Raw genomic sequence first — 15234 nt, 5'->3', positions numbered from 1 at the left:
AACCACAGAGCCATGTGGTTGTCTTTGGTAGAATACAGGAGGGGTTTACCATTGCCATTTCCCGCACAGTATGAGATGATGCTTTTTAGCATCTTCCTATATCACTACTGTCTGAATAGGTGTTTCCCATAGTCTGGAAAACATACCAGCAGGGATTTGAAACAGCAACCTCTAGCTCCCTAGGCAAGTTACTTCCCTGCTGCACCATTAGGTGGCTCATATTTGAAATTAGCCCTCATAAAATACAGTCTTGACATCATAAAATACAGCCTTGACCCTGATACAGACCTGATGTCCTATATACATCTCCAGTTTGGCAATCCTGAAGACTGAGATTCTCTGTGCATCTACTGCAATAACATATGAATATGCAGGTAAGACTTCCTCACTGTTATCTCTCTACCCCAAAGAATGCATCAGTTAGAAAGAGTGCAAACTTTCTAAAAAAATTAGAATGGATGAAAGATGTATCTGAGAGAAGTTTTAGGTCACAAAGAAGTTGGTGACATGCGACAACATACCATGCAAGTCCATTTGAAATGGACAGGAACTACAATTTTCTTGAACAACTCCCTTTCATTTAAAGAGGTTCACACAGGAGACCTTCCCAGTAGATTAGATTGTGCTCCTAGTTACTAGCTATTTTACAGTAGAAAACAGAAAAACCTTTTCCCTTAATCAAAGGCCCCGCGCGTTATTTAACAACACTTTCCTTCTCCAGGCTGTGAAATGAATTCTTTAGGGCAAAACATAATGTTCTCCCTCCGCACTCCTGCACGGTAGATACTCAAAAGTGCCATTGGCTGACCGAACCTGTCCATGCAGGGTAGAGGAGATGGAAACAATCCAACATATCCTATTATACTGTCCCTTTTACAAGTACTCCCGTATAAGATATATTCCCCCTCTATTGCAGAGGTACTCAGACAGACTGGAGGGTGTTCTATACCAAGCTATTGCTCTCTGATACAAATCAAACCATAACCCGCACAGTAGCTACATTTTGTGTAGCAGGAGTGAAAATATGACAACAATTAGTATAGTCATGATCCAGTGGGTTATAATATTTCTGTGTATATATTGTTTTTAATCTCTTTATTTGATATTTGATCGAAATAAACATTGATGACTTAACTTGAATCAAAGGTGGAATCCAATGTGATCTTTCTAAAATGGCCCCATAAGCTTTGGTGACTTGCGTGAGGAAGAAAATATGAAATGTATATTTACATCTCATGTGCAATATGTATGAACATCTTTTTTAAAAAAATCCATGTTTACTCTTAGTGTCTTAGTAAAATGGAAAACAAAAATCATTTTACCAAGAGTAAAATCACTGAGGTTTTCGTTCTCATTTTCTAGGATGTCTAGGGAAAACAGGCAGCAGTAAACAATTATGCTTTATTTTATTCCTACTTATATGAATTATAATAATAATTACTAGTAAAACATCTGGTTTCCTTAACAAGGCAGACAGCAGGATTATTTTGAACACAATGTGCATATTGCTCTCTGGTCTCACTGCTTTGGAATTTATCGTCTTTAAAGGATTTAGGGGTGCCCTTGAAACAGAAGGTCTCATAGAAGGAAAAACATATTTTCCACAAACATATTGTATCAGAAGTTGTTTTTGGAAGGCTGTTTTGTTGGTATATTCTTCTGCTTCTTTCATACACAGAGGATTTCTGCATGGAAACAGATCTTTGTCACTATGCTCATTAATCAGCTTGAATCAGATCATAATAAAATCAGCTGGCAAAAATGTGACATATCATTTGTGACATCATCATCTCCATTATTGGTTGCTGCACAATAGAATGGCATTTAATGATGAAGACTAAGAAATGAGCAAGAACGACACCATTTGGTTTTAGTGTGTTGTACAAGAAATGATTTTTCAGGATGTGAAACCCCATTTGAGAGAGATAAGTAGCATTGTGTTCTGCCTCTTGACCAGCCTAATGCCTCTTGAACAGAAGGCATTAAGATGAGATGGGCCATGTGAGAGGACCAGACAAAAGTTTTGCTTTTGTAGCAGAGCTTTGTGGAAATGGCTAAGCATGGTTGATAACATCAGGGGCCTGAACAGTTCTAGGTCCTAATGGACCAGAAAGCATTTTCAGGTATGTTATACTTGTTATTACTCCAATCTACTTTTTTCCTGTCCTGAGCCTTTCCAGTGAATTATAAGCAATAGACAGTTATGTTATTAGGAAAAATATAATGATGTTTTCACAGTAATATTACTAGATGCAATGAAGGACAGGGTTCCTGTTCCTTTAACAGTAAGAAAAGAGGGATTTCTGGCAGGTTTCTTACTTTTCATGTAGGAGTGCTAAAGAGCTTAGAGATGCTTCCACCTCCCAAAATTACCTATTGTACACAATTATTACATCTATAAAGACCATATCCTTCATAGGATTTGGTAACCCTAGAGGTAAATGTCTTGAGCCACTAATGTAAAAAAGTTGCATACATTCTTCAAGACCTCAGCCCAGAATGCTCTCATTTTGAGATCCAGTTCACATGACCATTTTGTTTTTGATCAGTTAGCTTTTCTTCTTTCTTTTCCCTTCCCTGGAGGTGAAGCATGCTTGTCTGAATCACTTGCCATAAGCAGTAGCTGCAACTTTATATTTCTCTGCAAATGTACAAACATCTTGCTCTGAGGGCAGGAGAGGAGAGAAGAGAGACAGACAGGCTGGGGACCTGCCACCACCCAGCTCCTTGGTTCCATCTAAAGTGGCCCCTCCATCCCTCCCGCAACTGCCACCACAGAGTGATCAGGGACCCTCTTGCTCTGAGGGGAGGGGAGAAAAAAGAAGTTAGTCTAAGGCCCATGTAAAGATGTAAACGTGTGGCTTGATATATTGTTTTTTATTCAAGCTTTTTGTAAACCACTTTGGGAGGTTCGCCTGAAAAGCAGTATATAATGCTAAACAAACAAACAATCAGTTGAGAAGTAGCTGTGCAAATCTCAGGTTTCTGTTTATGGTGATTAGGAATGTGCACAAAGGGCTCCGGCAGTGGTGGCCAGGTGCATGACGATGCCGCGTGCAGGCTGCTGGGAGCAGTGCTGGAGCCACACGCGGCCTTTTGCACAGTGAGTGCCGTGCCCAAGAAAGTGGTGGGGTGGCAGAAGAACAGGTAAGGTCCTGCTTACCTGCTATTAAAAGGAACCAATCCCTGCCCTGCCAAACCAGTTCAAATGCTGGTGCCTGGACTGATTCGGCACTTCCCTAAGGAGCCGCTGAACCAGTTCAGGCACATCCCTAATGGTGATCAACTCTTTTGTTACAAGTGTGCATCTGTATGGCAAGATAGATAAGCATGCCCAACTAATGTTGAAGTGGGTATGTGATTTGCCAAAGGTGATGAATTCGGGTGGATGGCATTTACAGCAAATCAATGCCAATGTCATGTGCAGCTTGTTCATTGGCCATATTGCCTCTGATAAAACTTCTTAAGACACAACTAACATCCTTGTGTACCTGTATGGTGTTAAAAGCATTATATCATACATATGTTCTTACTTCAGTTTTCTGAACTGGGAAGAGCACATCTCCAGGTTAGCATGATGATACCGATAGACAAAGGCTTTGTTTAGAGTGTGTTGCATTAAATATAAACAGTTTTATGTCCATGTTTGCTTCACAGTTCTTGTCTCCTCTTTCATTTTAATGTAAATCTTTCTCACCCATGATACATAAAATCAATGCATTGTGAAAAAAGCAATAAAAATCCAGCACTCAACAAAGATAAACTAGTGTGATAACCACCAGATAGTAGGAATATGTATGGAAATGTGTCCTCGAAGTGGGTGTTTTTGCTATGATTGGATTGTGTTTTAATTTTCTGTTGGCCCCAAGGTTTGGAGAATGTACTCCTACTTGTCTAACTGTAACTCAATTGTGTTTCATTTGAGATAACAGCTGGGCCCATTTTTCCTTGCCTTTGTAAGTCCACATTCATCCTTGACCATTTGCTTCCAGCTTTTTAAAGGGATGATGGGAATCTTTGACAAGGATGGCAATCTTTGCCCCTTTGGTTAGTATTAGTTAGGTTACTTGGTAGGCATGCAAACAAGTCTGAGATAAGATCAGGGGTTGGTTGTGATGCAGAGAAATTACTTATCCTCTATAAGTAATTGAACAGGAAGCAACTAACTGAGAAACTTGATATTTATTACTAATTGAACATAGGCTAAGAAAACAATAAACAGACTAACACTCTCTTATGCAGAGAGAGGGAGAACCTCTTAGTTTGAATTTAAGTCAGCAAGTAAGAAGGCTAACAGAAACTTAGACTCCACCCCCAAGCCATAGACACAAAATATACAGACAATCATGTCCCTAGACAAGAGCAGAGACAATGCCTATCTAGCAAATCCCAACATTCCTCTTCTTGTTGTCTTGCACTTCAACAATTTATCTGTGTCTGAATCAGGCACACATTCAATTTTGGGCCAATCAGTAGGTTCTGACATTTTCTCTTCTTTGGCTGTCCGTGACAATCTTTTAAGTGGAATCTCTTTATTGATTCTGCTTCAGTGTTTCACTTCTTGTTCCATCTCAATCTCCCCTTCTTGATTGGACCTCTCTATTATATAAAAGTCTATGATTACTTTATTTTGCTGCTGTGATTGCTGTTAGGATTTTCTACTTACTGGAAAATCCAGGTCACAGTCAGACATCACACTGGCATTTGACTTTTGCCTCTCATCAAAATATGCAACACTGTGCAATTTAACAGTCTCTGTCATAGGATCAAGTATTCTGTAGCTTTTGCTGTACAGTGCATAACCTATGATAATTCTCTCTTCACTTCTTCAATCTAATTTTCTTCTTAGTTTTTAAGGAATATATGCAGATGCTTTGCATCCAAGTACTCTAATATGCTTTACGTTAGGTTTTCTCTTATTCCACAGTTCAAAGAGTTATATTCATTTAGTTTTAATTGGAAGTCTATTCAGTCATTACAGCTTCTCCTCGGTATTTGTTTTCCAGACCTGAGTCAAGAAGCATTTCAATCAAAGTTTTGTTCTTTCTCTCTGCTGTACCCTTTTGCTCTGGAGTATAAGGTATTGTTCTCTCATGTTTAATTCCTTATTCTGTAAGTATTACTCAATATCTATACTATCTATTATTATAGATATTATATATCTATATAGTATCTATATCTATAAGTATTGCTCAATATCTTTCCTAGCATATTCCCCACAGTTATCAGTGTGCAGAGTTTTAGGTTTTCTTCCAAACTTGTAGCTTACTCTAGCCACACATTCTTTAAGTTTTGGCAACACCTCATTTTTCTCTGAGTAGATAAGTGTAAGTATAGCGAGAAAAATCATCTATGAAAGTCAGGAAATATTCTTTCCTAGTGTCTTTATTGGGAAGGGCCCACAAATATCACTATGAATCCAATCCAAAACCTCATTTGATTGCTTTTCTGTGGTTGATGAATATGTGCCCCTTGTTGCTTTTGTTTTAACACATTCAATGCATATGACTTCAGATTTGCATGGTTTAACTTGTAGGTGCTTGCCAATTGTTCTTTTACAAATTTTGAAATGCATTTCTTGCTTACTTAAGAACAGCCTTTCTGGATTAGGCCCAAGGCCTATCAAGTCCAGCATCCTGTTTTGCACATTGGCCCACCAGATGCATGCCCCCTCTCTTGCTGTTGCTCACCTGCAATTGGTATTTAGAGGTATCAGATGCCTGAATCTGCAATGCCATACACTCTTGCAATCTTTGCGAGCACACTCAGTTGCAACTTTGCTTGCTCATTTTTGAAATCTATTTCATATTGCTGATCACCTTCCAACATGCCTTTCATCAGAAGCTTTCCTACTTTGAAAATAAAGCAATGGTCTCTTCTTAAAGAACTCCACATCCACACCTTGTGTCTGTTTTTACACTAATCAAACTGTTTTACAAACTTGGAATATAGTATGTCCCGGAATACACACATTATTCACTCTGTTTGAACCAAGATTACACTTCAGATAAACTGTCCCTTTTCCTTCTGCAAAAATGTGCTGCCCATTAGCAAGGTATTTAGGACTGTTATGTTCCATGCTTATCTCAGAGAAATCTTGCAAATTATTGAAGAAATGTGAAGTAGCTCCATTATCCAAATATATTTTGTTTCTATTTGACTTGCATTAATCCTTTCTTTTGCAGCACATAATTTTTCATCTTTCTCAGCATTATTTTCATTGCTTTCACTTTTGCATAGGCAAGTTTGTTAGACAATTTTTCTGGAATTTAGTCTTATTCCCTTTTCTCTGTAGGGAATAATTCTCTTGCTTTTTATTAGGACATGCATTCCTTAAATGTAAAGTGCTCCCAAATATAAAACGTTGCCTACCATCAACAACTGTGTAGGCTTGATTTTTAATGATTTGTACCTTTCTGTTTGCCTTTTAAAATTCTTCCAAACGCTCCTGCAGAAAACTCAAAGTCACATTTTCTTTAATTTGAAGAACATTGACAATATTCTCATATTCTTTAGGCAAGGTATTAAGCAAAAGCCGCCCCCCCTTGCTGCTTCAGGCATATCTATCTCCTGCAGTTCCAACACTTTTGGTATCCCCAAAAATGAGCATATGTGCTTTTGCAAACTCTTTCCCTCTTTGAATCCTTTATTACACAATTGCAGCATAAGAGAAACTTGACCATTCATGGTTCTTTATTGAAATACCTCCTTCAATCTTTCCCACATCTCTCTTACTTCATTTTTTGTCTTCTATATGATAGATTAACTGATCACTTACAGTCAGAGGTATGTGTCCTATGGCTGGCTGGCTGGCTTGCAGAATCCCATTCTTGCTGTTTCTCTTTGTTCCTCCAGAACACAAGATAGTCCAGGAATATTCAGCAAAATCTTCACTCTGAAGGACAATTCTCTGTAGTTTGTTTCATTGAGCAACAGTGGGATGCCTCCACACAGATGCAATAGTCATTTTGTCTATCTTTCTTGCCTACAAATGCTTTGTTATCTAACAACCTATTGCTTCACAACTGGGCCCATAACCCAATGTTGCAGAGAAATTACTTATCTTCTGTAAGTAACTGAACAGGAAGTAACTAACTGAGAAAAGAGTTTTATATTTATTACTAATTGAACATAGGTTAAGAAAACAATAAATAGACTGCCTCTTATGCACAGAGAGAGAGAGAGAGAACTTTTCAGTTGGCATTTAAGTCAGCAAGTAAGAAGGCTTACTGAAACTTAGACTCCATCCCCTAGCCTGAACATAGACACAAAACAAACATACAAGCATGCCCCTAAACAAGAGCAGAGACAACACCTATATAGCAAATTCCAACAGGTTGGTCATGTCCCAAAAAGACTTGTGTCTCCCTAAGATATCAGAAAGCAGGCCTTATCCCAGCTGCAGTTATTAGGGGAAATAAAATGGAAGAAGCTCTCTCCCAGCTAAAAAACTTTCAGTTTTCTCCAGTCTTTTACCATCCCCATCTTCTGAGGCAGTACCACTTCTGCCATTTCCAGCAAGGTAGTTCAAGAGGAGAAGATGGACAAATAGACACTCACAGATGTGTGGAAGGACATTACAGAAGTTTATTGGTTATAAGGATTGTTTCTATTATGTTCCATCAGGTTCAGTGTTTAACAATGTCATCAAGAAACTTGGTGCTTGCTATCAAAAAACAATAAAAACTTTATTCAAAAATTCCATTTAAAATTCTAGTATTGTGTTTTAAGATCAGACATTATACCATGAGTATTTGTGAATAACTGAATTGCTTTGGTAAAAAAAGAGAGCTTCTATAACATCTAATCATATAGTTCTTGTATAGCATACTTAGGTAACAATATAGAAGCTTGCATTGTGTACCTAGACACACAGAGTCCTTTTCTCTTGTAGCAATGCTGACACCATGGAAGAAAAGCCAGAATCATATTGTAGTTATCATCAGTAAGAATGATAGAAGAAGCAAAAGTTCAACCTCATGTCCAAGCTGCAAAGCCTAAAAGGAATAAACAGCCACGTTTGCTGAGTGTAGCATTGCTATCATTATTACTGAAATAATGCAGGTGGTGGCCATTTTAAAAAAAGAAAAGAAAGAACAAAGTATGTTCCCAATAATGGTTATCTTAGGAGGTGATTAAAGATGAAAACACACCATTTCATTGACAATATAATAAATGTTACCATGTTGGGTAACACTGAGAAAACACCAGTCTGTGGAAAACTTTGCAATGGATAAAAGACGTGAATTTTAAAAAACAAGTTGTTAATCTTTGCCCTGTACTCAGAACTGCAAGGTTTGACCACGTCCATCCAAGTGTTTAAAACATCGGGAAGCAAAGATGTTCACCTCAATACCTTTCCACAATGTATTGTTTACAATCATATTTTATTTTTTAAAGTACAGCAAACCTGTGCAAGTGTTTGGGTCTGCGTACCCAAAGTCCAAATAATCTACACAGTTACATTAGCACCACACGGAGGCAACTGTTCCCACTGCTCACCTCCATGTCATTCTGTGCTTTCTCAGTGCTGGTAGAACCCCTTAAAGAAAAATGGAGCCCTGCCAAGCCCCAGTGAAGTCTGGGAAGACATGTAAGGCATCCTGGGAAGTGGAGTGCTTTCCAGCACTTTCCCCATAGAGAGGTGCATGAAGGTGAGTGGTTGGAAACGTCACCTCCACACAGTGCTGGGGTGCTGTGCTGATTATTTGCCGTTGGGTGTTGATAATTATTTGGATATTCAAAACACAGGCCTAATATACAGTTATTGTTTCATATGTAGTTAATAGGGATGTGCATAAAACTGGTTTGCCTGGTTCGGTTCAAATTCAAACTGGGGTGGGCAGGTTCGGTTTTGGTTTTGCTTGAATCTCACTTTGGTTTGGTTCAAATTCGAACCCAGTCGAACCTGTTCTAAAAGTTCTACATAGGGTATAATGGGGACATGAATTGGCCCATTATACCCTATGTAGAGCACCTAGGGGCACAAAAGTGGGGTGGGTGATAGGCTTCCAGGAGTGCCAACCATCCACCAAACCCCAAGGCAATCATAGACTCCTGAGATTATTGGTGAATTTTTAATCCCCCCCCCAATTTTTAAATTCCTTCCATAGAGAATAATGGGGATTTGAGTCATCTCCATCCCCCCTTTGTGGGGTGCCAGGGCACCCCAAAGTGGGTCTGGGGGCATGGCAGGGCTGGCCTCAACTGCACCCAGGCACCCCCAAGTTGATAGGATTCATGAATTTTTGAAGATTTTTTTTTTTTTGCCTCCATTGAAAGCATTGGTGAGCCTTTCATTCACAAGAACACACTGTACTATGACTGAACTATGAAACAGGATTTCACCCCTTCAAACCTCAACCAAATTGACATAATGGTACTTACTATTTCCAAATAAGGAACCTGGCCTTCTTTCAAACCCTCAGAGTCACCAATTGTTTAGCAGTAGGAGGAAAAAGAGCCCCTGGTGGCGAAGTGGTAAAACTGCCGCCCTGTAACCAGAAGGTTACAAGTTCGATCAGTTCAAGGTTGACTCAGCCTTCCATCCTTCCGAGGTCGGTAAAATGAGCACCCAGAATGTTGGGGGCAATATGCTAAATCATTGTAAACCGCTTAGAGAGCTCCGGCTATAGAGCGGTATATAAATGTAAGTGCTATTGCTAGTGCTAGTGCTATTGCTAAAAACTATTCTTTATTCCCAAAGTCCTTAAAACCAACATTTGCTAACTGTCTCCAAGGTCACATTGCTTGCCAGTTGTTCAGTTTACTCAACTTTTGTTTTGTGCCAAATAACATGATCTTTGTTTCATTAATATTTAAGAGTAATTTAGATTCTGCCAGATGATCTTAAAGCTCATTTAAATCAGTGTGAAGATAATATTAAGATTTCTCTGGGCATAATCTACTACCGTAAATGATTGTGTCATCTGCATATAAATGGCAAGCTGAATATGATAATGAAGTACAAAGATTATCAATAGAGAATGACAAATGCATCTGACTTAAGATAAATCCTCCTGGGACCCATTTATTATCTTTCTGATGGTAAGAAATGCATTGTTTCACTCCAAGTATTCTAAAGAAAAACATAAAGGATGGGGATCACCAGAAATAATCATACTGTGAGTAAAGAAGACCCACCCCCACACAAAAAATTCCTCTGCATGTGGAACTCTCTCTTTCATTTCAAGTATGGTAATTACCGATCACACAGATCCCATTATCTTTTCTTATCTTGATTAATTGCTATATTTTGAACTATGATTACAAATAAGGGTGTATTGTATTTAGAATACATTTTTATGGCCACTGAATCTAGTTTAATATTAATTACAAAGGAACTGTCATGCCCACTATAAAGATACCATACCTGAGTGGTGTCAGTAATATGGCACCCAAAGCGATTACTTTTGAAAAATGACAGCCAAGAAGACCCCATAACTGCCAGTTTGATTGCAAAAGATTTTAACCATCTAATGCGAAGCTCAAAAATCAGCCAACACATATTTAAACATTATCTATAGATCCAACTGCAGTGTTGCCTTAGGGAACTTAATTCAAACCAGAGCTCCCCATAGGCTTAGCTCTGGACCATCTGATGCAATAATAGAAAATAGAGTATATTTTAGCATTGTGATATGGGAGAACCAGTCAGTCAGTTTTTATTACAGCCATTGGCCAGCTGTATGGGGGAACTATCAAGTCCAGGGGACTATCAAAGGCGATAACAGGTCTTCTGGTAAAGGATAGGTAGACCAATGTCAAGACATTATGGGCCAAACTTACTATAGTAAACACAATTATAGATGGTTCCAGCTCATTCTGGGTAGAATATTTATATTTTATAAGATGCCCCAAAATGGGTTGAAGATGTGGACAGGATGGGAAGGAGCTGACTTATGACAAATCTTATATCCTGCCAGGCTTGTGACATTGTGCAGTTCTAATGATGGTGCAAGTAAAGAGCACTCATTGACACTGATGGAAAACAACAACAATACACTGACTGCATCCTTGACTTCTGCTTTATCCATGCAATCACAGTGGATAATAAATAATAATAATAAAGAACTTCCTTTGTTAGCCACTGCATAACAAATTGTTCTATGGGCAGCTTATCATGCAATATTACAACATGAAATAAAAACATACATTAAATAATAATAGAGCCCAAAAAAGGAGGGGAAAGAAAATACAAAATATGATACAAAAGCAATTTTAAAAACATTTTTTAAAAAATCAGTTACAATCAGATCAATTTTTTAAAAATTAAATTTAAAATGTAAAAGTCCTGAGTGAACAAAAAGGTCTTTACCTGGCATCTAAAAGAACAAAGTGATGAAGCCAGGTGAACCTCACTGGGGAGGCTATTCCATAAATGGGGTGCAACCACTGAAAATACCTTCTCATCTTGTTTGGCAGGGGCACCTGGAGGAGGGCCTCCGAAGAAGGACTGGATTGGGACATGTGGGGCAAGGACCTATCTCAGGTAACACCTTCCCAAGCTATTTGGGGGTTTAAAGGTTAAAACCAGCACTTTGAATTGTGCCCAGAAATGGACTGGGAGGTTTCAGACTACCTCTGCATCCAGTCACAGCACACCTACCTCATATATAGAGTACTGACAAGGAGGCCATAATTCAAATGACAGAGTATGTGGCATGGGGCTGCATCCCTCTGGCCTCATGTCATGTACGTTTGGAACATACAAGGGGGAACTGTGATGATGGCAACTATAGAAAAAAGGAACTTTGCACAGGAAGGGAGATCTTTGCACAAACCGCCTGCTGTCCTCAGAATACAGATGAGGATAACAGTTTGCTAATATTTGTCTTCTCCAAAATCTGAGATTGGTGGATGCATGATTAATGCATGCTGTTGTCATGGTTGCTAGTGAATGACTGGTGGAGCCTCACCTCTCTGGGGCGTTTTCAGCTTTTCTTCTTATCTCCCTTCTTGTGCTGGTCTGCTTGCTATAGGATCTTGACTTCGACAGGTCAACATTAGGCCAGTGTAAGTGGGATGTTGGAGTATAAGAGTGTGAGCGCCTGGTTAAATCTAGACCTTCTGCAAAAGGGTAAAAAATACTTGATTTGACAAGTGTTGCTTCTGTCTACCCTGCATCAGCAAAATTAAAGGGAAATTCCAATGTGATGCTTTTCTTTCATAAAGAAATGCTTATGAAAAAACACTGTTTTGAAATGCATGTTTCTTCTTTTGCAGGAAAGCTACATTTATATGAAACTAGGTTCCAGCCTATCCCTGTCTATGGACTGTGCATGAAGATTTATTGATTTATACTTTGCCTTTCTAAAAAAAGAACGTAGGGCAGCTTACAACAACAATATTAGTAAAACAATAGCATAGTACAAATAACCAGTATAATGCCAATCCTGTGTTCTTGTTGTTGATGACATGTAATTGCTTGTGTATGTTATCTATTTATTATTTATTGCATTTTTGCATTTTTATACCGCCCCTCCCAATTTGGCCCAGGGCAGGCCATTATTAGTCTCCAAAGCAAAAATGTTAAGTTAGCAACAGCTCAAAATGATACCTGCTCTAATGGGCCAAGATAATGGTCAATCCAACTATCTATATGTCATCTTGCAGTGATAAAACCTAGGCACTTCAGAGGCTTGGGAAGACCACACAATGTTCCCAAGTGAGTACTCTCCATTCTGTGCAATCCAGTAGAGCCCCTAGCACTGGGGTAGATTCACTGATATAACAGCCACTATTATTCCCATCATCAATAAATATATCTTGTCCTTTTCAAAAATGCAAGTATAGTGTTGATCACTGGAAAAAATTTTGCTTTGATTGTTTTTAAGCCTGTTGTGTGTTTATTTAATTGGGTGTACTTGTAGTTGGAAGTATTATGTGAAAGCATCAACATCTGTCCCCTGCTCGCTTTCATTCAAGCAAAGGGGCATGTGAGGTTAATGTTATAAAGACAAGAAGCAAAGAAAATGGGCAAGAACAGCTTGGCGATGGAAAAAAATTAAGGGTGTGGACCAAAAACGGTCAAGCCTTAAATAACAACTATATTCAGAATTGCTTAGTAACATAAAGAGAGAGGAGAGGGGAAATTGCAGCAGAAATATTGATATTGGAAGGAAATAAAAATTATATAGGCACTTGAGGTTTTCCCCTAAAGCCAGGGTAAATAGTGAGCAGAAGGGAGGAAGCAGGGGCGTAACGAGGCTGGAGTGGTCCCAGAGACAAAATTTTTAAATGGGCCCCTCGCTGATACATACACACTCACTTCACATGTGACTTGCCTCTGGGGGTGCCCCTCGAGGTGTGGGGGCCCCCAGGCAGCCGCCTCCCCTTGCCTAATGGTAGTTACACCCCTGGGAGGAAGTAACTAATTTATTTATTTATATCGATGTAAACCGCTTTGGGAACTTTTGTTGAAAATGGGTATATAAATATTCATTGTCATATCCATTGTTATTCTATGTAAATCACTATGTATACCGAAATAATATATTTGAAAATTGTATCATTGGAGACCAATAGCTTCTTTGAATGTGTAAGAAAATGGCACATGGAAAAGGTTAACCCTTCTTCATCCAATGAAGAAGAGAGCCAATTGGGATGAGGAGATTTTACTGGTTCTGGATGGGGTTGCATTCCCCTTGAAGGAGCAAGTACACTGCTTGGGGGTATTGCTGGACCCAGCTCTGCTTTTGGAACCTCAGGTGGAGGCAGTGACCAGGGGTGCCTTTGCATGACTTCAGCTAGTGCACCATCTGCGTCCCTTTCTCAAGAAAGGAGATCTGGCCACAGTTACCCATGCCTTAGTCACGTCATGGCTGGATTACTGTAACACGCTCTACGTGGGGCTGCCCTTGAAGAATATTTGGAAAATGCAGCTAGTGCAAAATGCAGCAGCTAGGATTATATCTGGAGCTGCTCGCTGGGATCACATCACACCCATTTTGAAAGAGCTGCACTGGCTGCCAGTTCGTTTCCAGGTCCAATTCAAGGTGCTGGTTTTGACCTTTGAAGCCCTTAACAGTTTGGGCCCGGGATACCTGAGGGACTGCCTGCTCCCAAGGGTTGCTGCCCGCTTCATGAGGTCATCTGAGGGAGTCTGCTCTGGGTGCCGACCATGAAGGAGGCTCGGCTGTCCTACATGCGGGACAGGGCCTTCTCTGTTGCTTCCCCCAGACTCTGGAATGCTCTCCCGGTGGCTATTCACTCCTCAGTCTCCATCACAGTTTTTAGAAAGTATGTGAAATCTTGGCTTTTTACCCAGGCTTTTATATGATTGTCTTTACTGCTGCTTCTTTGTATTTTGTATGGTTATTTTATGCTTGTATTTTAAATCTTTTTAGTCAGAGCTATGTTTTTTATATTTTAGCTTAATATTTTAACTGTGTCAGTTTTATAATCTTGTTTTAATTTGTGTGTGAACTGCCTTGGGATTGTTTTAATGAAATACAAATTTAACAATAAATAGGCAAATAAATCCATGCATGGTCCCAATCCAGATTTTCTCCCCAAGGCTGCTATACGAAAGAGAGAGAAGAGAAACTTGAGAGAAATTATACTGAGCCCTTTTATGCAATCAGTGAGAAAGGGCTCTGGGTGTGTGGGGAGGAGGCCTTGAAATGTTTAGTTCCCCCACAGATGACCCTCTGTCCGTGCTGGCCGTGGAGATGGCGTGCCCAGATGTGCAGCTGCCTCCTCTGGCAGTACAGAGGGTCAGGGGCTGGGGTGACATGTCCCAGCCTCCGGAACTCCCCTAATGCACCACACGAGTGCACAGAGCATTATGGGGATTCCCTCGGCACTAGTCAGGAAGCTGCTGCTGTGTTGTTGTTGTTGTTATAATTATTCATTTATTTGATTTCTATACCGCCCTTCCAGAAATGGTTCAGGGTGGTTGGCACCACACGAAGCTGTGCTGCATTGACACACGATCATTTAACAGCACACTCACGCCCTTAACCCTGGCTAACAGGTGGGGCTCTTTGGCGGGTTTGGCAAAGAGAAAGGGCTCTTTGGTGGGCTTGCCAAAGAGAAGGAGCCACCGTGTGGCTCCCAGTGGTTCTAATGCAGGGGCAAAACCAGGTTGAGGAAGCCAAGCTTGATTTCACCTGTGCACGAGAATCGCCAGGAGACACGTGGCTTCTGGTGGCAGTGCGGTGACAAACCCACCGAAGAGCCCCACCTGTTAGCCAGGTTAAGGGCATGAGTGTGCTCTTAGCCCAGGATAAA

The 15234-nt window shown here is 39.9% G+C and overlaps 1 long non-coding RNA gene across 1 annotated transcript in view; it reads left to right on the top strand.

Annotated features, from left to right (window-relative positions):
- The window catches only part of LOC128325994 (uncharacterized), a 50939-nt gene extending 36453 nt beyond the window's left edge, over positions 1 to 14486 (top strand). The window contains exons 2-3 of the long non-coding RNA XR_008307787.1: positions 11425 to 11491; positions 12226 to 14486. This is a non-coding gene — a long non-coding RNA (uncharacterized LOC128325994). The remainder of the gene's footprint in view (positions 1 to 11424; positions 11492 to 12225) is intronic.
- Positions 14487 to 15234: the final 748 nt, after the last annotated feature.

This window comes from Hemicordylus capensis, chromosome 5 (assembly GCF_027244095.1).
Source record: "Hemicordylus capensis ecotype Gifberg chromosome 5, rHemCap1.1.pri, whole genome shotgun sequence".
Taxonomy (NCBI): Eukaryota; Metazoa; Chordata; class Lepidosauria; order Squamata; family Cordylidae; genus Hemicordylus; species Hemicordylus capensis.
This window is presented reverse-complemented; position numbering and strand designations above follow the sequence as displayed.